The 24,806-nt window shown below is 41.2% G+C and overlaps 1 long non-coding RNA gene across 4 annotated transcripts in view; it reads left to right on the forward strand.

The window, feature by feature from the left end:
- Positions 1–24,806, forward strand: part of LOC120480326 (uncharacterized) — a 98,049-nt gene that overhangs the window by 21,116 nt on the left and 52,127 nt on the right. For 3 of the 4 annotated variants that reach the window (XR_005623080.2, XR_016148666.1, XR_016148665.1), the window contains exon 3: positions 17,454–17,541. This is a non-coding gene — a long non-coding RNA (uncharacterized LOC120480326). Of the gene's footprint in view, positions 1–17,453; positions 17,542–17,750; positions 18,111–24,806 lie in introns of those variants that run through there. The other variant, XR_005623081.2, reaches the window with a different exon arrangement.

Here is a 24,806-nt window from a genome sequence, read left to right on the forward strand (position 1 = left end):
CTTTGGCGGGACAACTAAAAATCTTTTTCTCAGTTGCTTTTCCTCAAATAAAGAAAAATAAACATGATGCAAGTTTTGCATTCTCTCTGTCAGGGAAGTCCATTCTTAAATGCGTCCGAAAAATGAACTGTAACTCAGTAAATACTTGTCACAGAGACACAAAGATTTCTCTTTATGAAGCTGAAATTCTCTTCTTTTAAATGAAGTAATTTATATAAAATAGTAACTATTCTCAGTTGATGTAATCTGTATGAAAAGAGAGAGATGTCAGTCTTTTTCCTTTTATAGCAGATGACGTGTTAATGTGACTATGCCCACTGAGAGTGTGTGCTATTCAAACGCTAATGTTGAGGCAAAGCCATGAAAACGCCCACATCAGCTTGATAAAACATCCAGTTTATCACAAATCTAAAATTTACCTCCTCTTGCTGCACTTTGAGGAATAATAAACTGTCATAATAATCCTGGAAAAGTTACCTGTTTCAATTCAAGTAGCACGGATTCAGCGTATGTAGTAAGTCATTGTTTCTTAAGTGCTTTGTTCTAATCGTGTTATTGAATAGTGTCTGTAAACTGCACAAAGACTGTTTAAATATTAAATGCGCACACAGACAGACAGACACGCACTTGCTGTGCGTTCATTCACTCTCCTACATTAGTAAGGCTATATAGACTACTGAGATTTGTTCTATACAGATCTGTAAAACCAAAACGACTGTTTAAATATGAATCGGGTTTCTGGGTGTGTGAATGAATGAATGCACAGATGCATAACCTACTGTTACAGATGAAATAGATTATAAAGTTTTTACTTTAAAATAGACATTATTAAGCTTTAGTTAGACAGTTTCTGCTCATATGTTAAATATATAGTATGTTTTGTCAAAAAATAAACTAGTCAACTGTTATACAATGCAAGCTAATGCAATGCACATATCAAAATAATGAATCCTTAACTTTGAAATAAGTATAATAAAATGTATTGGACTACTTTTTTATGTACATAAAACATAAATTTGTATGACTTATAAGCAGTTTTCATCATGAGGTCCAAAAAATTTCCCCACATGGACAACGATTTTTACTGTATTTAAAACATATAGACTTAACCACACGCCAAGGATTTAGTAAAATCCCAGCTATAAATTCAGAGACCCTGGTTGCTTACAAAACATTTGGAACAATTACACTTGGAAGTAAAAGCAATATCCTTATAGTATTGTGCAGGATGGATTGGAAATCCTCACAAAACTGGCTTAAGGCTGCCATTTTCTCTTAATATATCTTCCCTGAGGTTTAGCTTTGCCTGTGTCTAATCGATAAGGTTCATTGGAGCTCTATATGGTCAGATATATGTTTCAACTGACATTTTCATTCTTTGCTACTCTATATGCGTGCTGCTGTAGCTTCTCTTTTATAAAATTATTGTCTTATAATCAATCAAATAATACTGCGAATGTTTGTGCACGTTCAAATGAAATATCTTGAATGGTTGACATTACATAAATTCTGAGCTATTTAGTATGCTCACTAAGTGCAGGCCATTGTACTAGTTAAAAAAAATGAGAAATAGTTTCTTTCTGATATCCATTAAATGGACATAGAAAGAGCTCTTGAGAGTGCTTGCATTACGTTTCAACATGAATGTATTAAGAGCATTTTAAGTCTCAGTCTTGTCCTCGACTAGCTCATCCATCCTCCTTCGCATAATGCAGACGCACATAAACAAATGCAAACTCTCAAAACAACATATTTTTTATCCTCAGACAAAGTAAGCCTATAGAATAACCCCTTCACCACTCCCCCTCCAAATACACACAAACTTTCTTTTTTTCCGGTACAATAAATCACAGAAGGTCCCATCTCTAATACCACAAACTAAAACTCATCCATTTGAATAAACAGAGTAGACTGTACAGATTACGACTTTATGTCCCCGGTATGGCCACAGTCCAAAGGTCAGGGCAAACCAGATGATCAATCGTCTCCTTATTGGAGAGTAATTCAGAGTCAGTTAGAATGATTCATTTGGTGAGGAGGGGTGAATCAATGCTGGTCTTAATGAGATTCTCCCATACGCTTCTTATCTGTAGCCAACACTGACATCCCTGAAACATTCATCCTCAGGTAGAGCCTGCACAGCCAGAGGCGGAAGCTCGGCTCATTATGTATTTCCCTCCTTCTTCAACCAAGATGGTCTTTCCTTCTGAATACTTAATGCTGAGTGTCATAAGTTATAACCTCCATGGGTTTAACAAGCTTGTGGTGCTCTGTTGGTCTTGATTTCAACCGACATGACTCGCACTAGGACATCTGGTTATGGTTTAGAAAACACATTTGGACATGTAGTGGCATGGAAGCTGATGTTATTGTGGTTTTGACTGGTTTTCATAATTTGTTCTACTGTGGAACATCTTTCTGTTGAGTTGTTCTCATTATATGCATGCAAACAAAGAGATGTCACAGTGTAGTCCAATTTGTGGACAAATGAGTCCTATGAGCTGATTCTTTTTAGTGATATAAAACATATTGTAGTTGTGAGTCATTTGCGATACAACTGATTCCTATTGAATGAAAAGAATACAGCACAACCATTGGAGCTCGATTATTGATATAAATTATTCTTATGAGCCAATTATTTGCAGTGAATCAAAAACATATAAGGTGATCAGCTTGATTACTGAGACAAATAACTTGTATTAGCCAATTCTCTAAAGCATACAGTAGCTGATATTCCTGATTCTTTATATTGAATAAAAATGTAGAGCAACCATTGTTGCGTGATTGCTGATACAAATTATTCTTATCAGCCAATTCTTCATAGTGAATCAAAAACAAGCTGCTTTTCCGCTGTCGGAAATTTGGCTAACTAGCGCACTATTTGAGTGATGCATACACACGCACACACACACACACACACACACACACATAAAGCAGTCACTATTTACATCTCATATCATTGGTAAACTCATGTTAAATCTTATATTGTATTCCAAAGAGGTCTGATATCAGCCCCACGGTGAAAAATGAAATCATATCCGGCGGGACTAGATCAGCGTGGAAAGGAGTGGTTAAGCAAAGAGAACAGATTAGCCCGACGGCAAAAGAGCGGCTATACTGTAGCTTGTTATGAGGCGGGTTCTTCTTAGTTAATCAAAAACATACAACCAGTATAGCTTCATTTCTGATTCAAATGACACTTATGTAAGTGGTTCTATTAACACATGTTAAAAAAATTACTGGTTTGAATCACTCTGGAACAGAACTATGTATAATTACAGCATTAGCAGACATGAAACAGCTTTTACATATTATGAACTAAAATCTACAAAAAATGCATTGGAATTTAATCGCTTGTAATTTGGAATCAGGAAATCTCCATGAATACCCAGCCCTACTGTTGTGCAAATTCATAGTTATTTCAACAATTTCAGGTGAATAACGTGCTGGAAATAGAAAAGGAGGGAGGGAGGTAAAGACAGAGAGAGGTATAGAGGGACTGTGCCAGGAAACATTAGTTACACTCATTACACTGCGACTCACTAGCTGGCACAAGGGCCATAGCAGCAGATGACTTCATACCGGGGTGGCTCATTAACATCATTGGGAAGGAGCTGTGATGGTGAATGAAAGAACAGGAGAGCGCCAGAGAGGGAAGAATTATTGCTTTGTTGGGTTTATGAGCTTTGTTGGTTTACATTTCCCACCTCAAATACAGTCAAAGGGATATGAGCTTTGGATGACCGTCTTTGGTCTTCCAGGAAAACAGGAAACAGGTGGACTGCAGCCGTGCTGCTCAGATAAAATCCAACATAGCGCTCTTCACCAAAGACAATATGATTAAAGGAGGAAGCAAAGGATCTCTAGTGTCAAGGCTTTCTTCACATAAAAAGATCTATCAGTTTCCCATAATCCCCTATTTCCCCCATTAATCTGCGGACAGCCACTTTGAGAAGATCCTATCTCTTCACACAAGCACTACTTTTAATTTCCCCTTGAAGAGGCTGGCTAATGAAATCACAAACAGCTTGGCGCGGTGGGATGGGTGGAATGAGTTCGGGAGATGGAGAAAAACCTGAAGCCTAATTGGCAGTGCCCGTGTTTCCAGTGTAATTGCGCTTTATCTCCAGAGTCACCTTCCAGGGTCATTAAGACCAGAGTAGATTAATTGAGCATAGCTCATGAGTTCTGGAGGAAAAGCTCCTGAGAGCACAGAGTTCCTCCATTACTCAAGTGACAGAGCTTCCCTCGCATAAACACGCACACACACAATCTATTCTGGGAAGAGTTTTAGGGAACATGAGCGAGTCCTTGAGCTCTGACAGGTGTTGAAATTCAAATGCAAGTGTTTGACATGTTTCTAGATCGGCCCCCCTGTAATTGCAGAGTTATGCCATCATTAAAATGCTCATGGCCCCATTTGTCTGTTGCCGGGTTCGTTTGAGGCGACAGCAAAGCGTAGCGATTGCAGATTCAAGGCAATTAGAAATCTAAATGACCCCACTGCATCCAGCTGAAAGTGAGATTATGTTAGATCATATTCATCGCGGCATGACTCATTGTTCAGATAATTTGTTGGGTTTATCAGAAGTACCTGACGATGTACTGGTTTCAAGGACCTTATGGAGCCCTCTCTTTTTCTTCAGTCCTAGTGTGATCTTGCACCATTTTTTCAAGAACAAAGACTTCCAGTTCTTTGAGGGAGGACGCACTGTAGGTGGGAAACTATTTTCTGCATTCTGCTTCATATCCTTTGAAAAAAAGGTCCTTTGCTGTGTAGATTTGGAGACTAAGGGATCATTTGATATAACTTTTATGGTGTTGTTTAATTATTATTATTATTATTATTTTTTTTACAGTTGTTTGGATTGAAAATTATACAGCTTTTTACAATATAAAAGTCAGTAAATTGCAATATTGGGGCAAGTAACCCTTTTACATTACTTTCCAAAAATAGGTTGTAAGGAGATGTTTACTTGTGAAAGTTTGTTGCCTGAAACCAACAACAAGGTTTAGCTGTGTGTATAAGGGCATTGGCCTGTAATGCTTCAGCACACGCGAGATCCGAGAGTCACACAATCTTTATTGCAGACCCATAATCTACACGCTGCCTTGGCAAGTGCGAAATCTAAGCCAAATAATATTTTTTGGCTTTCTTCCCTCAAGGAGAAAGCCAACAAGAGCAGAGCTAAAACTCTCGATAGTGCATGTTACATGTCGGGAATTTATGAATGAACAATGTCAGTCCCAATGTACTAGAGCTGACCTTGCATGCTCCTCTCCCAAACAAACAACACATGAATCGTGTGTCCCCACTTGTAATGAAGCGAGGGCTATGAGTAAGGAAACGAGTATTGCATAGCTATACACTATGGGAAAACTAATTTTCTCAAGAATATTGTAGCCTTTATTTTTAGCCAGCACAATGGAGAGGCCAATTTCACCATAGGAATCTGGTTAAATCGGCTTAGTAGCATGACTGGCTATGAAATCCTCGTTCCCTTGCTCTCACCGAACCAAGGTTACGTTAGTAACCGAGTACATTCCTTTTCGAGAACATTAACTCATATTGCATAGCTATACGCTATGGGAACCTATTTCAAAACGCTGTGCTATTAGCTGACGACTTCGCTCTGAACTATTGCCTTGGTCTATGAAGCCCGAGGCTTATAGTAGAACTCAAGTCAGAGTCCAATGGGGACCAGAAAATGTCTTGCCCGTGAGGGGATACCTTGAAGTTTGGGCCCTTCAGGGGCCCAAAAACTTGTTGTTGCAGTGCTGGCACTTCCAAGTTATAAAATCATACAAATGTAAATGACAAAGCCCAGCTGGCCACCACACAAATGTCTCTAATTGGTACACCACTGGATTAAGCCCATGAAGAGGCCATGCCTCTTGTGGAATGAGCTCTGACGCCTATGGGACATTGAAGCCCCAGAGAAGCATAGGCTAGAGAGGTAGCGTCCACGATCCATCGTGATAATTTTTGCTTTGTGACTGGAAGCCCTTTGGCACGGCCGGCGAAGCATACAAAGAGCTGTTCTGACTGTCTGAATGGGGCAGAATGCTCTAGATAGATTCTTAGAGTACTAATGAGGCAGAGTAAACTTAATTCTCTATCTACTTCCAGTAAGGGAAGCAACGATAGTGAAATGACCTGGGCTCTGAAAGGAGTTGAGAGCACCTTGGGTACATTACCTTGTCTTGGTCTGAGGACGACTTTGGAGTCATTGGGCCGACTCCAGAGAGGGCGTCGGCTCCTCTCTCGAACTCGAGAGAGGGAGCGTTCATAGAAAGTGCTTGTAAGTCGTCAACTTGCTTGACCAATGCTAGGGTTAGCAGGAGTGTGGTCTTGAGCGAAATAGGCTTTAAGTCAGCCGACTGAAGCTCGAATAGGGTTCCCTTTAGGGCCTTGAGGACTGTAGATATATCCCAGGGAAGTCGAGGTGGGTAAAGCCTCCTTGCCCCTTTGAGGAAGGGCACAACCAAGTCGTTCCTTCCCAAGGACTGGCCGGCCACAGGAGCATGGAAGGCTGCTATGGCCGCCACGTATACTTTGTTCATCCGGAACAAGACGACGATGTGGTGTCCCGCCATGTGAGGGTGGAAGGTTTTCAGGGCTAAAAAGACTGCTCTCATTTCGAGGCAGCTGATATGTAGGCGCTCCTTTGAGCTCGACCAGAGGCTGGAGGTCGGCCTTCCCTCATACAGAGCCCCCCAACCTACTGTAGGTTGGAGGCATCTCTTAAAATTACCTTCCTCCCCGAGAGAGCGAGGGGTCAGCTGTAAAGGTTTTACTAGCTGTAAAGGTTTCTTATTCAACAGTTTCTTGCATTATGTTTTTAAAAAATATTTTGGTCCCTATTAAAATGTGATTTAGCTGTTGCATTATTTGTTGCATATGACAAACGGTGCATGCAAGATGTAGTGCTTCTAACAGAATCATACAGTGTGAGCTTGTCAACAGTGTGTAAATCTGCAACTGTCAGAAACATGAAGAGTGAAGATTGTTATTTTTATCGTACTTTTCTTTTTGGTTAAAATACTGAGTTTTAGAGCTAGTAGAAAACAAATTGATAAACTCCCCTGAAAGGAAGTTGATAGAAGCATGCAGGATTTAACATTTTACAGGCAGTTTGTACGTCTTTGATTTGAAATGCTCATCACAGACACCAGTAAAGTTCAGACAATCGTTTCATTTCTGCTTAAAGTAGTTCACCCAAAACTAAAAAGTGTGTCATGATTTTTCCATCCTCATGTCTTCCAAATCGTATGATTCACTGAACATTTTCAAATCCAACATAGCTTTCTTTTCCATGAGGAAAGTTTTTTTTTTCACAAGTTGGAATGATTCATTTATACAATGGAGTTAACTGTTTGTAGTTTACAGTTCAGTGGAGAAAACAATTATCAGTCAATTACAACTTCTTTTTTTCCATCTTTGTGGTTTTTGAAGCTTGAAATCTCTAGTATTTAAAAAAAAAGTAAATTCTTCAAAATATTTTCAATTGTGCTTGACAAAAGTAAGTGCATTGGAATATGGTGATGGTAAATGATGGCAGATTTTTTTTTTTTTTTTGACAAACTATCCCTTTAAACTGTGTATTGCACTTCCTGGGCATATGGTAAAAAAAAAAAAAAAAAAAAAAATTCTGGCTTTTGGCACTTGGTGGTCATTCATTTTGGACCCTGCAGGGAAAGCAATAGATCAAAAGTGTTTTGTAGTTGGGATTTTCTGTGCTATAGATTAATAAGAAAAATGTCCATCCCCATTTTGTTCTCTCTCCACTGATTTCTGCTCATGGATGGAAACTGTTCTCACCATTTGGGTTTGAGATTGATACTGATGTTTCTGACCTTTTAGTTTGAGTGTTTTTACACACATATCATGCCACTTAGCAGAACGTACGAGGTATGACGACGATTGACAAGAGTTGATTGTATGTTTGAGCATGTGAAATCTTCACCAAGTTGGTTCGTCTTTTATTTGGAAGGTTTTCCCATCCATTTGCGGCCCCACTCTCGGTTTGCTGCTCTTTACATCTCCATGTTGTACCAAGAAATGTAGAAAAAAGGTAAATCAACGTGTTTCGTAGGTGATAAAGCAGTAAAGAACACCAAGCTACTTGACCGCATTCAAAAGTGAGAGCGGCATGTCGGCCTGCCAAATGTCAGCATGATAAATCCAACCTTTACAACCAGCCTCTGCTGCGCTCTAGCTCATGTCTTCGAATTAATGATCACATCTATCAAATTGTTTTGGAATAATGAATGTCTCTTGACTGCCATGTAGCCTCATGCGAGAGTCTATAAATTCACTCTTTAAAAACAATTTATAGTTTATTTACAATGTGCCTGACACCATAGTGCGGAAAATGGTATGCTTTATTGGTCGATAATTTTAACGCTTTCTTCACCAGTGACGTGTATGTTTTATCAAGTATTGGCTGAAAACAATCAAAATGCATTACAGATTGTCTGAACATCAAAGGTACGGATTGTATATCTCTTAATAATGTAAGTCCACATCACAGCGCAGTTCCCAAGAGAAGCACCTTTATCTTTTAGCCAAGCTGAGTTAAGTGTTTCTTTTAATGCTTAGCCATCCTCAAAGGGCCTTTTCCATGCGAGTCAGGTCTAGTCCACTGGGAGAGAGTCTGTTGTAGTTGAACATGACACCTCAGTCCTGTGGAAAATGCTTAGAAAGGAGAAACACTGCTGGTTATCAGATCACAAAAAGAATGCACAATGCAGGAGGATGAACTTGTATGCAAAGGAGTTAGCTCGGAAATTTTCTCCCACGCTCCTTTTCATATATAGAGAGTTTTTTTTTCTTCAATTTTTCAAAAAAGGGGATGTCTAATGCTATTTCATGCATTCTGATTTATTTACAATGTTAAAGAGTTGAATTCTTATGTTTAAAATGTCCAAAGTTTAAAAAAAAAAATAGTTGGGCATATGACGAAGTATTTCTGCACCAAAAACACTCCTTCGGATTTGTATAAGTTTCGGAAAATTGTTTTTTGAGTATAGTCCTGTAAAACGCATAGACAGTAAAAGAAATGGACATAACGACCCCATCGATTTCAACAGAGAAAATGTAAGCCCGTTAAAAGCTCAAACTGAGCCTTTCACGTGAGCAACCTGTATGTCTTCTAGTAGCTGTGCTGAATAATTCCCTTCCGAATCTCTCACAGACAGAGAGAGTGAGTATTAGCTGTCCATGAGCTAGCAGCAGGATCAACTTTGACTCTCTATGGGCTTCTCTCTTGACTTTATCGGATTTTATGCCTCCATGTCCCCCCGATTGCCTGTGAGCTTCTCCTCCTGTCTATACGGTAATATCTCCACTGTCGAATCGGAGAGTCGATTCGTTATGACGCAATCGTTAGCCTATTTTTACAACAAACTGCTACTACGGGGCATTAACGTAAGATACAATGCAATGGAGCCTTTTATACAATGTTGTGTTTCTTTAGAAATAAATAATGGATATATGGAGTCTTTGGACGTCTCAGATGTAAAGTAATTTGCTTTCAAAGTGATGCCAAAATGAATGGGACAGTTGGGGGGCCTTAAGCACATTTTTGCGCAATTTCATCTAAAAGCGCCAAATTTGGCACAGATGTAGCTCAGGTCAAACTGAAATGATTTAGCTAGGGCTCCGGACCCAGCGGCCCTCGGGGCCAAGATGGCGGCCAAATCCAATATGGCCGCTTCCCAAAAAGGGTTCCAGATATAAATTTTCAACCACATGAGTTACAAATACAAACTTGATATATTTTCAGCTTAATTGATCATGGGGAACACATAGCAATGTTTATATTTATGACCCAGTATATCTGGACCCGTTGACCCTCCTATTCCAATATGGCCGCTGTCCAAAAAAGCAGTTTGGGCTGTAGTTTGGGGCCTTACATCCCATTGGAGTCAATGGAATGCTAACAGCAGGTGATGGTCAGCTACAATGGCGGCCCCCGGGAGGATTCAGTTTCCGGCGGATGGATTACCCCCTTGGTATAATGTCATAAAAAGCAGAATGAATTCCTTATATGGGCACTTCTCCTGGGAAAGCGTGTGCACACATCAACTAGAGCGAGAGCATTGAGCAAGAGCAAATGTGGAATGTGCTTAAAGGGTTAGTTCACCCAAAAATTAAAATCATGTCATTAATATTAATGACTCATCCTCATGTTGTTCCAAGCACGTAAGACCTCCGTTCATCTTCAGAACACAGTTTGAAATCAGCAGCATGGACACTGCACTGCGGACAGAACCGGAAGACAATACAATCTTTAATAAAGTCATAGGTTTTGTCTAACAGAATTGGTTTGCAGCGATCAACCTGAAGGATGCTTATTTCCATGTCTCCATTCTTCCTTGACACAGACCTTTCCTAAGGTTTGCTTTCAAGGGGCTGGCATATCAGTACGCGGTTCTCCCATTCGGCCTAGCCCTGTCGCGTCTTCACGAAGGTTGTCGAGGCAGTCCTTGTTCCCCTACGGAAACACAGGGTTCGCATCCTGAACTAGCCCTGAACTGTGCAGCTGACGAGCTCTCACTGCTTCAGCCCCTCCCTGGAGAATGGCGACAACCATCTCCAGTTGATTCAGCTGATTTGGGTCCAGTTCGGGAACGCACAGATCGATCTGTTTGCCTCTCACAACTCGACTCATTGCGCCCTGTATTATTCCCTGACCGAGGGCACGCTCTGCATGGATGCACTGGTGCACAGCTAGCTGCGGGGCCGTGAATATGCGCTTCCCCCAGTTAGCCTTTTTGCACAGACCCTGCACAAGGTCAGAGAGAACGAGAAGCATTCTGGTCACGCCGTACTGGCCCACCCGGACCTGATTCTCCGAACTTGTTCTCCTTGCGACAGCACCTCCTTGGCCGATTCCCCTGAGGAAGGATGGGGCACCCTATGGCACTCTCTTTCCTATCTTTGGAACCTCCACGTGTGGCTTCTGGACGGGACGAGGCAGGTTTGAGTACCTTACCACCAGTGGGGGTGGCTACTATCACTTCCGCCAGAGCATCGTCCACGAGACACGTCTATGCATTGAAGTGGAACCTCTTCGTTAACTGGTGCTTTTCTCACCGAGAAGACCCCCGGAGATGTTCGATCAGTGTTGTGCTTTCCTTCATTTAAGATGGGTTGGAGCGAAGGCTGTCTCCCTCCACCTTCAAAGCACGAAAGAAGGGAAGCACGACCTAATCCTCAGGTTCCTGAGAGAAGCGAGGAAACTGAATCCTCCTCGCCTGCAGAGTGCTCCCTTTGAGCCTTTGCAATCAGTGGATCTTTGAGCCTTTGCAATCAGTGCAGCTCAAGTTCCTGTCAATGGAGACAGCGCTCCTGGTTGCATTGGCCGCCATCAAGAGGGTAGGGGACCTGCACGCATTCTCTGTTGCCGAAGTGTGCCTGGAATTCGGGCCGGCCTACTCTCACGTGATCCTGAGACCCCGGCTTGGATATGTACACAAGGTTCCTACCACTCCCTTTGGGGACCAGGTGGTCAACCTGCAAGCGCTGCCCCTGGAGGAGGCAGACCCAGCCTTGGCACTGCTCTGTCTGTCGTACTCTCCACGGCTATGTAGACAGAACACAGTGTTTCAGGACCTCAGACCAGCTCTTTGTCGTTTATGGTGGGAAGCTGAATGGAAAGGCTCTTTCCAGGCAAAGGCTGTCTCACTGGATAGCAGCAGCAAGGCCGACCATGCCCCCTTGGTGTGACTGCTCACTTCACCAGGAGGAGTGTGGCGTCCTCTTGGGTAGCGCAAGGCGCCTCGCTAACAGACATCTGCAGAGCTGCAGGCTGGATGACACCTAACACTTTCGCCCGATTCTACAATCTCCGAGTGGAGCCAGTGTACTCTCATGTACTCGTTTGAACCAGCTAATACTGGACCCGCTCAGGTGTCTTCGCTTGCTCGCCATTCAACTCCACGGACTTGATAAGTGCGATATTCTCCTCAGGTGAGCTTCCCCGAAAGCCCTAAGTTCCTCCTGCACTCCTGACATCGGCGCCAATGTATATTGTCTGTGCGTCGGCTAGGTGCCTCCCGTGTGCATGGTCCCTTATCTGAGCGACCGCCACATGTGTATTCCCACTCTAAAGGCCATTGCACACTGAGTACGAAATTTTCGTTTTTCGTGTTCGTCAGCCTAAAAATTTGTCATGCACAGAAACCTTGCACACCGAGTCTGATGCATATTTATTAAACCTTTGCGGAAAAAAACACAAAAATACCAAATGGATTCGTCAAGCAGTGAGGATGATTTTTTTGCCCTCTCTCTTATTCTCTCTAACAACACTGAATCTACAATTGCTTGAATTTTGATTTGCAAAATAAAAAAACAATTAAAAAAAACAATCTGCATATCAAACTATTGACAACAAGGTTGCCAAAAACCACAAACTCCGTAAAATGGGTATGAAAAAACTAAATAATAATTTTGCCCTGTTGGTCATTTAATTGTTCGAGAAAAAAGGCCCAATGTTAATTTTTTTCCAGGCCGTTTTTTTTACTCTATTTGTGAAAGTGTCTTATTTTGTGTGACGCAGTATTTTTTGTAGTTTTGTACCAATTTTGAATCAGACAAACAATGATTTTGTTGATTGCCTATTGCATTCATGCCCACAATATACATGAATTAAGATACACAATAAGATGTCTCTGCTGAAAAGTCAGCACTCAGATGCAACTTATTAAAAATCAAAGTTTTTTTTTTATTATTTTTTTTTTTATCATGATCCTTTAGGGTATTTTGAGGTAACCAGGAGGAAACCTTCCATTTGGCCTATCACACAACATTTCCAAATTGTGCTGTATGGGAAATTATATAATAAAAACACTTCAAATCTCATCCACCCTCTGGGAGTGAAAATTTCTGCAAAAGAAAAATAAATCTCCTCCCTGCCCACAGCTGCCATCACTAGGGCCTATTAGGACGGAAAAGGAAATGTCTGTATAAACTATAGTTTGACATCTTTGAAAAAATTGAAATTGAATGTGCCTTGTTGTGTCAGCACTGCAGTCAACTTCTGATTGAATTTCCATCTCAGACTTTAAGCTGTAGTCCATTTAAGTTCATTCAAACCATTTTCATTATGAGAGCTAATCTCACTAAAATTGGTGCCCACGTTGTTTAGCCTTTTGTTAGTAGGTTTTGATTCTTCTTTTTGGTCACAGTCCAATTTTCCCAAAATTCAGGAGAATGCATAATTTGCACCTGAGTGTGCATGCACATAACAATGTGATGTTAAATTTAAATGCTTTTTTTGGCCTCCATTTTTGGCCAAGTATAATTAGGCCATGTATAATATATTCATAATATATTATATCTTTAAACATGTATCTTGTAATTTCTTTGCCAGTAACATCAACCAAGTAGCCTGGTTAAAACCAGACCATTCTCAGTTGCAACTGAGTTATGGTCTGGCAAAGATCATTTCATAGACAAATCATTTCCAAAGGGTCGTCACCAACGTACGTAGCTCAAATGCCTCTGGGCGCAATTGGATAGAACTAACACCAATCAGAGCGATTAATGAGATGAAAGATGCAGAGCGATGTTCGTCTGTCATAGAACAACTTAGTTTGAACAGAGAATGTCTAATATGGATGGGCTTATGTGTATTTAAAATTAACAGCAAGACAACTAGAAGTGAATGTGCTTTCCACATTTTTTTTTTCTGACATGTCAAATTGATTGATTGTCTTTTGTATCAATGTATCAGATGTACTGTAGGGGCAGAACAATTTTCTGAGAGGATAAATAAATAAATCTAAATCTACAGTAAACAAAACCTTAACAAAAAACACTTCGCCATGAACTCTGCAATATAGATACCTGGTGCCGGTGCGGTGAGATGTTATGTTATAGCCTACATGCTCGGGCAGATTCGGCTTGAAGTCGTTCATCCTCGGATGCTGTGCCGCGTGCGCTGTTATAAAAAAGCCGTGCACACAGTCAAGCGGAATTGGGGTTCTCAATGGGTCCTGCACACTATAGAAAAGCGTTTCAGAATTAAGTTCGGTTCTCATCTGCCCAGATTTCTAGAGGTCCTCCTCACAGTGGTGGACCTAAGAGCAGTCTTTGGTTATGGAGCAGGAAGTACTGACACTTCTGCTGTAGAAGGAGCTGTAGAGGGGGTTCCTCCTCCCTGCAGACAGCCATTACTTCATTGTTTCTGAAAGAGCATGAGGTGTTGCGTCCTACTCTAGACCTGTGTCAATTAAACAGCAGGTTTCAGAATCTCAAGTTCAAAGTATGCTTACGCTAAATATGATTGTGTCACAGATTCAGTCCGAGGACTGGTTTGTCACAATAAACTTAAAGGACGCTTACTTATCTATCCATCCTCATCACAGAAGGTTCCTGAGGTTTGCTTTCGGGGGTGAAGCATACCAATTTCGGGTTCTCCCATTCGGCCTATGTTTATCACCCCACACCTTTACAATATGCGTGGATGCAGCTCTGGCTCCTCTGAGACTCCAGGGCATTCGCGTATTATACTATATCAATGATTGGTTGGTCCTTGCTCAATCTGAGCTTATGGCAGTTCGGCATCGAGATGTCGTTCTGTCTCATTTAAAGATGTTGGGGGTTGCCGCCTAACGCCAAGAAGAGCATGCTCTGAGGACCACTTTTGTTGGTGTAGCAATCACTGTGAAAAATTTTCAGACTGGTGGGTCTCATGGCAGCTGCGTCCAACATAATTACTGTACATGACCTTCTGTACATGACCTTTTGGCCTTCTGTACATGAGACCCCTGCAGTGGTGGCACAGGATCAAGGGGTTTCTCCGAGGAAAAATATGTTTTCGCATGATCAAGGTCACACGGCTATACCTTTGTGCCTCGGTCACAGAACTTGGTTCCTCTCCCAGGCCCAGTATTAGGGGCTTCTTGTCGATGCATAATGCTATCGACGGATGCTCCCCCTCACAAGTTGGGGGTGATCATGAGTGGTCGCTCGGTGAATGGTATTTGGCAGGACCATCTACCTTTTAGCACATAATTGGCTAAAAGTGATGGCGTTATTCCCGGAAAATCTTAATACTTCCTGCCAGACCCGAGAGGTCACCATGTGCTTGTCCTTTCGGATAACACACCGATGGTCCTGTATATCAGAGCAGATATCCTGTTGAGGCAGGGGCCGAGGCCCAGGGAATGGAGACTTGTTGGAGCTTCTTAGGGAGAACTTTGGTCAAACTAAAATCAAGTCGACCTTTCACATCATTTGTACAGCGCATTGCTCTATTTGGGCTCCGCTTGGAATGGATGTGATGTATTAGGTGTGGTTGATGCTACACCGGTACGAATCCTGGGTGTTCACCCTCATTTGGAGTTTTGGATACTGTGGGCTCGGCCTCTGAGGGGGCCCGGCTCATAGAATCCGGTCTCTCGACTCCGGTTCTCCAATCCAGAGCTCCTTCCACGAGAAAACTATATGGGAATTATCCTCCACCTGGTGTGGTGAACGTCACCGAGACGTTCCCTGTGGCGTAGGTCTAAGCAGTTATTTGTCTGCTTTGGGTCACTCAAGAGAAGGTGCCCTGCATCGAAACAGGTAATGAGCAAATGGATAGTTTAAAGCCAATGAGATAGTCATAAGCCAATGAGACCATGTCATTGGCTTATGAAGCAGCCTATGGCTGTACGGGCCCATTCTACAAGGAGTATGGCGGCCTCTATGGCTTTAATTTCGGGTGTTTCCCTTCTTGACGTTTGTAATGTGGCTGGATGGTCCTCTCCGCATACATTTGTCAGGTTTTATTACCTAGACCTCTCCACTCCTGGGGCAAGGTTTCTAGCTTCTTAGTGTGCGCAAGGACTTCACACAGAACCGGCGTTTCTCATTATGGCGTAGTGGATATGGGGTTCCCACCGCGTCTCAAACACAGCTCGAGTTCCCTTGAAAAGGAAAAGTCTTAGGTTACTTATGTAACCCTGGTTCACTGAGAGGGAACGAGACGCTGCCATACTTCCTGAATGCCAGCTTCTTTTTCAGAAGCTGTCGCCGTCTGTTTTCAGTGGTGCTTTATAGTTTCCTGGACTAGGACATCACCCGCCTATGACGCAATTCCTGACGCAACCACGCAGAGCGTTCAAACCAAGCTGTTTTCAATAATTTATAATACCCAAAGAAAGCCATACATTCCCATTCATCTCAGTGGGAGCTATCGCACATGGTAATTTTATTGTTTTTTTTATTAAATCTGCCAAACAAATAGCAAAGGCACAGTTCACCTGTGAAAATGATAATTTACTCATGTCGTTCCAAACCAGTATGGCTTTTTCTTTGCAAAATATAACAAGATTTACCTCATTCACATAATCATAATGATTGATTATTTGAAATATAAACTGAAATATTATTAAAATCATGATGAAGATAATCTATTGATTTGTTATTGATTTGTAGAATTGAAGGAACTAACATCAGAACAATTGCTTTTTTTTCAAAGTGTATTTATTGGAATTTTGTGGAGATACATCTTGTATATCTCCTCTGTTCCTAATGCCCCAAAAGACAACCACACAACACATACAACAAGTACAAATCAGTAAAAAATTGTTTTGTTTTTTGAATATCTCACTTGGGTACCTCACACTTACAGAGGTGAACTGCAAAGTGGGACGGGAGGAATAAATCCAAAAAGCTTGGAAACATTCACGAAAGATCTCTTAACTTCCCAAAGGTTACGCTTTTCAGAAAAACTGCGTAAAAAAAAAAAATACTACAATTTTCATAATGCCTCCTCATTTCTGAATCTCTAATGGAGGTCATAGCCCTGGAACAAATTGAGATGAAGAGTGTGAGCTCTCTAGCTATTCTCTGTTGTTCTTTTTTTCCCTCTTTCTATCTCTACCATTTTGTTACACCGATCCATCCTAATGAGAGAGCTCTTCATGTTGTTTTATTAGGGTCGGGAAAATGTATCTGTACCCGAGTTTTGACACAACCCTCCATTATTAGATGACTGGACCCATATATATACACACATATAGTGCCATATGTCTCTCTTTTTTTTGTGTGAGCATGCTCAGACTTTCAACCCAGTTAAATAACATTACCTTGGTGTCATATTCAAATCTAAATAATTTGTTACAACAATAATACATTACTAAAAAATATATATATTATTGATCCAAACTGAGTGAGATTTTAGGGAAAAGAGGAAGACAAATGAATGGAAAGCAAACTGATGGATTACGTTCGGAAACGGAAGGGGTTGTGTTCCTGTGTAGGGAAGTTTGATCATTTCATTTTCTTGGAAGGGCTCACTACGTTACATCATTGTTTCAATAAACCGAGATCTGCCTTGACAAAGATAAAGACCGTTCGAGATACACTGTGATTAATTTTTATGGTACGTTGATGAAAACTGTCCATCATAACCACATTCATTTTCTTCGTTCTGAACCGTTTCCTTTGTTGCTAGAACAGCCAAACTCAGAATAAGCAAGTGTGTGGGAGCGATGTCAGAAGTGGAGCCCAGCTGGTGTCATATCCTTCATGAACTATAAAAGGTAATTTGCACTGTCAGCCATCTCCAAGCTGCACATTTCCTCAACATTAACTGTGTGATTAAAAACCCATTCTCCCTCTAATTCTGCAGTTAAGCACCTTCTTTTACTTTGTCTTTTTCTTCTGCCTAAAATCTACTAATCTGTCTGCTGACGTATATGTCCACTTTGGATAATTATTCTGACTGCTGCTTGGAATGTTTTAATTAAAGGAATGATTGCAGTGGGATAAGGAATGCTGATTGGAATAATTTACAGTCCAGGCGAAGAATGAATAAAGTTGCTGTGCAGGATAATGCAGTTGTCTGTTTTAGCCTATGTAAATGATTTCTTAAATTACTTGTTAATTGTGTCAACTAACTGATTATCACTGTGTTTCCACATCACTGTTAATTGTATTGGATCTTGCACATACAAAGAAAACATGCATAAAACAGTCATTATGTGTCTTTTAAAGCTTCAGGACACCCTAATGAGACTATTGTTCCAGACTATGTACTAAAAGTACTCTAGCAGTATTTACAGAATAGCCTCTAATTACATTTCCTTCACTCAAAAATGAACTTGTTATTATTCACCCTCATATGCTTGTTTGTTTGTTTGTTTTAATATCAATAATAGTTATACTAATAATTGATCATGCATTTTGGAATACAATAACTGTCATGTAGCTCTTTTCTATTCAACAAAAGTTCATTTTTGACGTCTGTCAATATAAAATAAGTAAAAAATGGTGAATGTGTTATCATTATGTTTAAAAAAAAATCCTTTCACATGGCATAATCTTTCTTGCTAACTATCAAGTTTATGGTCATTGATTGGGCCTGTACAAATACCCACACTTGAGATCTTGGCCACTTGAGAGCATGTGCATGCAACAGGAAGTAAGTGCACAAGACTGTCCTACATCTTAAAGGGTAACTCTTACCAAAATTGATCCTGGGCTCTTTTTGCTAATCTAACCGAGTCAAACTTTTGTGCAAAAGCGTAATTAGAAAGAAAACGCCACTTTTAATATGGATCGTATTTTCATTTTAGGTCAAATTGCCTTTTGAACGCAAGTGCATGGGGCACTTATTTATTATATTTTATTTAACAGTTAGGGACAATGTCCAATATACTGTACCAGATTTAGCTAAAAGCTAATGCCCATCTTCAGTCCCTGGGCAGGTGCCAAAAGCGTGCAAAATATTACAATAACCAACTTATAAAATACAAATATAAAAATAAAGTTTCTATGATACAGTATAGTGCATGTGGCACTTCTATACATGCTTTTTAAAACACTATGGCTCGACAAAGCACTATTGTACTCCTTGTGCCTTCCTAATATACTCCTTGCGCCTTCACGAAGGTTGTCGAGGCAGCCCCTGTTCCTCCATGGGAACTCGAGGTTCACATTCTGAACTATCTTGGCTTTTATAGTTCACTCCCAAGACAAAGGTCTGCGAACACAGGGACCCAGTGCTCCGGCACCTAGCTCGTCTGGGCCTTCGGGTCAACTGGTAAAAGAGCCCCGTGCAGAGGATTTGCCCCGTGCAGAGGATTTCTTTTCTCGGTTTTGTCTCGGTCGCCTTCTCCACTCAACCACTGCTGACATACCTGGCAAACAAGCGCAAGAGTGCGGCTCCACTGAAGTTATTTCAGAGGCTCCTGGGGCATATAGCATCTACAGCCACGGCAACGCGGCTCGGATTGCTACATATGAGACCGCTTCAGCTTTGGCTTCGCGACTGAGTCCCGAGGTTGGCATGGCAACACTACATGCTTCGAGTACCAGTTACTCCAACCTGCACCCTGTGGTCGAACGTCAGTTTTCTACAGGCTGGAGTGCCCTTAGAATGCTTTTCCAGGCACAGGCTGGGGCGCCATGTGCAATTGACATGCTGCTGCGGGCTACTGGACAGGACCCCAGCACCTATGGAATGTCAATTGACTCGAGTTGCTGGCAGTACGTCTCACTCTGCACTGCTTCCATGCGCTGCTCAAGAACCAGCACGTACTAGTCCGATCAGACAATACCGCGACAGAAGCATACATCAACTGACAAGGTGATCTACATATGTCGCAACTTGCCTGCCACCTCCTCGTCTACACGTTGAACTTTTTTCAACTTGCGCTTTTCTCACCTGAAGACCCCCGGAGATGTTCGATCAGTGTCGTGCTTTCCTTCCTTCAAGATGGGTTGGAGCGAAGGCTGTCTCCCTCCACCCTCAAGGCTATGTTGCTGCACACCATGAACCAATCGAAGGTAAATCTGTTGGGAAGCACTACCTGATCGTCAGGTTCCTGAGAGGAGTGAGGAGACTGAATCCTCCTCGCCCTTCTCTCGTTCCCTCTTGGGACCTCTCAGTGGTTCTAACTGCCCTGCAGAGTGCTCCATTTGAGCCTTTGCAATCAGTGGAGCTTAAGTTCCTGTCAATAAAGACAACGCTCCTGGTTGCATTGGCCTCCATCAAGAGGGGAGGGGACCTGCACGCATTCTCTGTTGACAAAGCGTGCCTGGAGTTTGGGCCAGCCTGCTCTAATGTGATCCTGAAACTCTGGTTTGGAAATGTGCCCAAGGTTCCTACCACTCCCTTCCGGGACTAGGTGGTGAACCTGCACGCTCTGTCCCCGGAGGAGGCAGGCCCAGCCTTGGCACTGCTCTGTCCAGTACGCGCTCTTCGTGGCTAGGTGCCCTCCTCTGAGCGACCCCCACATGTGTATTTCCACTGTAAGCCTCTCTGAGCATGTGTCTTTACTTTGGCAAGCCACATTGCCACCCCTGGGGTTGAAATATTCCACCTGAGGCTTGACCACACCAGTGTTTCTCCATATGCTTCCTTCGGGTCATATGCATATTCTCCAAGTCCCCTCCACTGGATTGGCTGCAATTGCATATTTTCTCTAAACTATGGGATATGCTCCCCAGTGTACCTTGGTTTTCCTGTGCTAAATAAGAGTCCTTCGTCCGCGTCAGTCTCACAACAGTGTTCTCAGATTTAGGCAGGGCACTGAAAGACAGCTGTGAAGGTGGCGTGATTAGACTGGTAACCCCATTTGTCGTCATATTGACATTTAAACGTCAATATGACCTATGATACATTTTTGTTGCTTGGGTGTTTGGGTTCCTTTTTGAAATGTTATAAAATAACCGCTTGACAAATCCCCCCTTTTGTGTGTAATGGACAAGAATAAATGCATGCAGGTTTAAAAAGACATGATCGGGAGCAAATAATAACAGAATTTCATTTTTTTGTCTGGACTATCTCTTTCTGGACCATCTAAGGGTCATGAAACCCCAAACCAAATTTTCTGAGATTTTAACAGAGGTATGTGTGTTGAACAGCATTGATGACAATGTTAGCATCTGTTAGATTTAATAGTAGGGTTAAAATGGTTGAATTTGAGTTTTTTTTTCTCTTTAGTTGTCTTTAAAATCTTCATCGTGTCCACGTCGCAGGCTGTGACGTAGCTGTGCACTGTGAGTGCTTGATGACTCATCGGTGTCTCATAATTATTAAAGAGACTGAGTTTTCATATCCTATGAGAAGACACTGTTTTTTAATTATTCATGACACCACAGGATCTTTCCAATGACAGACATGTCAAACTGTGATATCGCGTAGTTGATGAAAGAGGCAATCAAGGGATGCAAGTGTTTGTTTTCATGGTGCAAATGTCCAAGTGGGTTGAATATGTTTCCCCGCGATGCTGCCAGGGCTAGATTTGGCTCTGGACGGTTGGTTTGCCATCAACCATGGACACATATAAGCAGTCTATGATCTAAACTAAACTGTGTGCCGCAAACATTTTTGAGAGAGAGCTGCGAGAAGTGGAGAATAGTGGACTTTGCCTTGTTGACAACCAACACAAATTGCGTGTTGCGAGTGACGCGGTACCAAGTCCCGAGGACTTTTCTATCCCTTCAGAGGTGTGTATGTGTGCATTTTTTTCTTTATTATGAGGGGGGGCGCATAGATCTAGGCTATGCACGGAATGTTTTTTTAAAGCGGAAAATGCATAATTTTCAAATCGATTTATAGTGTCTATATAAACCACCCAAATATTTTATATAATGACATTATAATTATACATGTAGCCTACCTTAATATGTTTTAAATAAAATTTAAATAGAATTGCCAGCTATATATATATAAAAACTCTAGCATTTCCTTACGTTTTACCACTGCTTTTTAGTGACAGTCGATATGCATGGGACACTGGCGATGACCGTGATGGGCATACCACACCCACTCCCCTCCCTTCTTCTCACTGCTATCCACACCCATTTAAGTTGTATTTTTCAAAAAGATTGTGAGCTAGACTTGAGCTAAAAGAGGGGGGTTTCATGACCCTTTAATCTGCATCAACCGGAGAGATGAGAGGGCAGTCCTGTGCTTTAATTGCCTGATGTCTGAGTTAATCTGGGTATGTGGAGTCAAATTCCCCTCCTTTTGGGGAAAGAGCTGTTTGCCTTACGGACAGTCATTAAGGACCTGACGGGAGAATTAAATATTCATGGAAATAGCTCTGCACCCTTATGCGCTTTCCTCCAGAAGATATCTCCAGAAATAAGTTAGATCCCGTTTAACAGAGCTATTTTATAATGCATGTGTTTGGTGCAGTTGTAAAGAACAAGGTGAATGGCGCGAGCGAAATTTACAATTTGCCAGAAAGAGAAATATGTGCTCCTCGCCAATGAAGGCAAAGCTGCCCGGCATTCACTTGTTGCTGCAAGGTCTTGTGAAGATCAACCTATCATGTCCCGAATTCTCTTGCGTCTGATGTATTGTTTATGATGAGCCTGACAGGATGCTCTGTGTTTTTCTCTCGCGCTCCCTCATTCATTTATGATGCCGAAGCTGGACTAGGTGAAGGGTTTGATATCATCAAAGGGCCTTATGGCCATGACTGTGACCTTGAGTACGGTCTGTATCGTATTTCTTTCCTCTCCCTCTACAGTTCTCTTTCAAGCTGTTCCTCGTTCTCGTTTTACCTTTCTCTCTTTTTCATTTATTTATATAACGTACACAGAAAGACAAAAAACATAGATATAGGAGGAAAACAGTGTTTTTTCTCATGACAAAAGCTCCCGAAGTACATCTGGATCAAACTGTTCAGGAGTTATGCTGTGAACTGAACATCACCTCTTCATTCTTTTAATATCCAGAAAGTATAATGTGCACCGTGTACTAGCGATTTGAAGTGGTATTGATTTGACTTGAGAGCATCTATCACGGCCAGACTTTGGTCTTTTCAACAGGAACGAATATCGGTGGTTATTTAGAAATGGCCACTGTAAGTGTTGCCTGGTGTTGGGGGAGGGGTTATGCTAGGTAATAGCCTCGGGACCTGACGGTTATCAGGTAAAGGCAACATGGTGACAAGCAGGCTGATGGTTTGCCCCTGAGAATGAAAAAGTGATAACAGTAAGTGGTTCAGTTAAATATTAGACTGTACTAGGTGAAATGGAGGGCATAAGGGTATGGACATGTGGGAAATAATAAGAAGGCATTTTTTTCATAGTTGAATTACTTTTTGTTTCTCCATGCTTTTTTGTGGTGCATTAGATATATTTTGAACTAGGGCTGTAGTCAAGACCACCGTTGTCGAGTCCAAGACCCTGGTCTTGGTCCCTGGTATTAGTCGAGTCCAAGTCAAGACCAAGTCCAAAGAGGATAGAGTCCAAGACAAGACCGGGTCAAAGTCAAAACTGAGTCCAGGACAGGGAAAAAAGTCTTATGCATGACATTTTCAAGACAATCATTTTGGGTTATTATTTGTTGATCTTAAAGCAAAAACAGTATCACAACATCAATGATTTTTAAGTATAGACATTCCCCTTGAAATCATATAATCTTTCAGCTTTTTCACGTTGTGGGGGCAAAATGTCTCCACAAAGATATACCAGAATGTTTTGACCTTGTGGTACATATTTTGTCCCTGAGAGGAAATCAGCATAATAATTCTTTTTTTTAAATGTATTAATTAATTAATTTATTTATTTATGTATAAATGCAGAAGTTTACTGTGAGGGTTGTGTTTAGGGGTAGGTTTTGGGTTAATGGATGTAATATACAGTTTGTACAGTATAAAAATCATGTTCAATGAAAGTCCGCATAAAACGGGGAAACCCAGTGTGTGTGTGTGTGTGTGTGTGTGTGTGTGTGTGTGTGTGTGTGTGTGTGTACACTGCCGTGCCATGTGTACTGCGGCAGAGGACTGTGTTGTGTGAAAGTGACAGGTGCATTTTCCTTCATACATTAGGTCTAAGCAATTAATCAAGCTACATAATTAGCTTCTTAATTAAAAAGAATTACCTATATATTATAAAACTAAGAAATAATTATAGGGATTAAAGCACTCCACCTACAGTAACTAAATCACAGGGGAGCATGTGTGCATTTTTTAAACTAGCCTATGTATTATAGCTTCCCTAGTGAAAAATAAATGCACCAAAATAATACATATTTATTTATAATACATATTTACATATTTATGTACTTAATATAAATACTCTGCAATACTAAACTGGTATATTTAAAGTCTGCTAAATTTGAACAACTATTTTTGTACTAAATGTACTTTATAACTAAAGATATTCTTAAGTATATTTGATTGTGATAAACTGGAACTATTGCAAGTTTGCAAGAACTATTGCAAGAACTATTGCTTAGCATAAGTGAATACACCAAACCTGTTGTTGACTAAAAAGAGGGGGGGGAAAATCATCTTTTAAAAATTGTTTTTATGCCTTAGTTAAAAAAAATGAGGAAAAATCCAACCTTTAAAAGGGTTAATTCACCCAAAAATGAAAATTATGTCATTAATGACTCACTCTCATGTCGTCCCAAGCCTGTAAGACCTCCGTTCATCTTCGGAACACAGTTTAAGATATTTAAATTTAGTCCGAGAGCTTTCTGTCCCTCCATTGAAAAAGTTTGAACGATATCATCTATGTCATTGTGAATGAATAATGTATCATAAATAAATAAATGTTCTTCCTTAAAACACAAGGTGCATAAGTCTGGAAACCCCTATGTTAAATTCCTATAGAGGTAGGCACATTTTAATTTTTAAAGGCCAATTATTTCATGGATCCAGGATAATATGCATCCTGATAAAGTTCCCTTGGCCTTTGGAATTAAAATAGCCCCACATCATCACATACCCTTCACCGTATTTAGAGATTAGCATGGTTTTATTTCAGTTAGCCTAATAGCTGGTTTGATTTGCATTGAGAGATGATCTTATGGAAAGTACCCCGTGCCAGTCTCTAGGTA

This window comes from Pimephales promelas, chromosome 21 (genome assembly GCF_988280905.1).
Source record: "Pimephales promelas chromosome 21, fPimPro1.hap1.1, whole genome shotgun sequence".
NCBI classification, from domain to species: domain Eukaryota; kingdom Metazoa; phylum Chordata; class Actinopteri; order Cypriniformes; family Leuciscidae; genus Pimephales; species Pimephales promelas.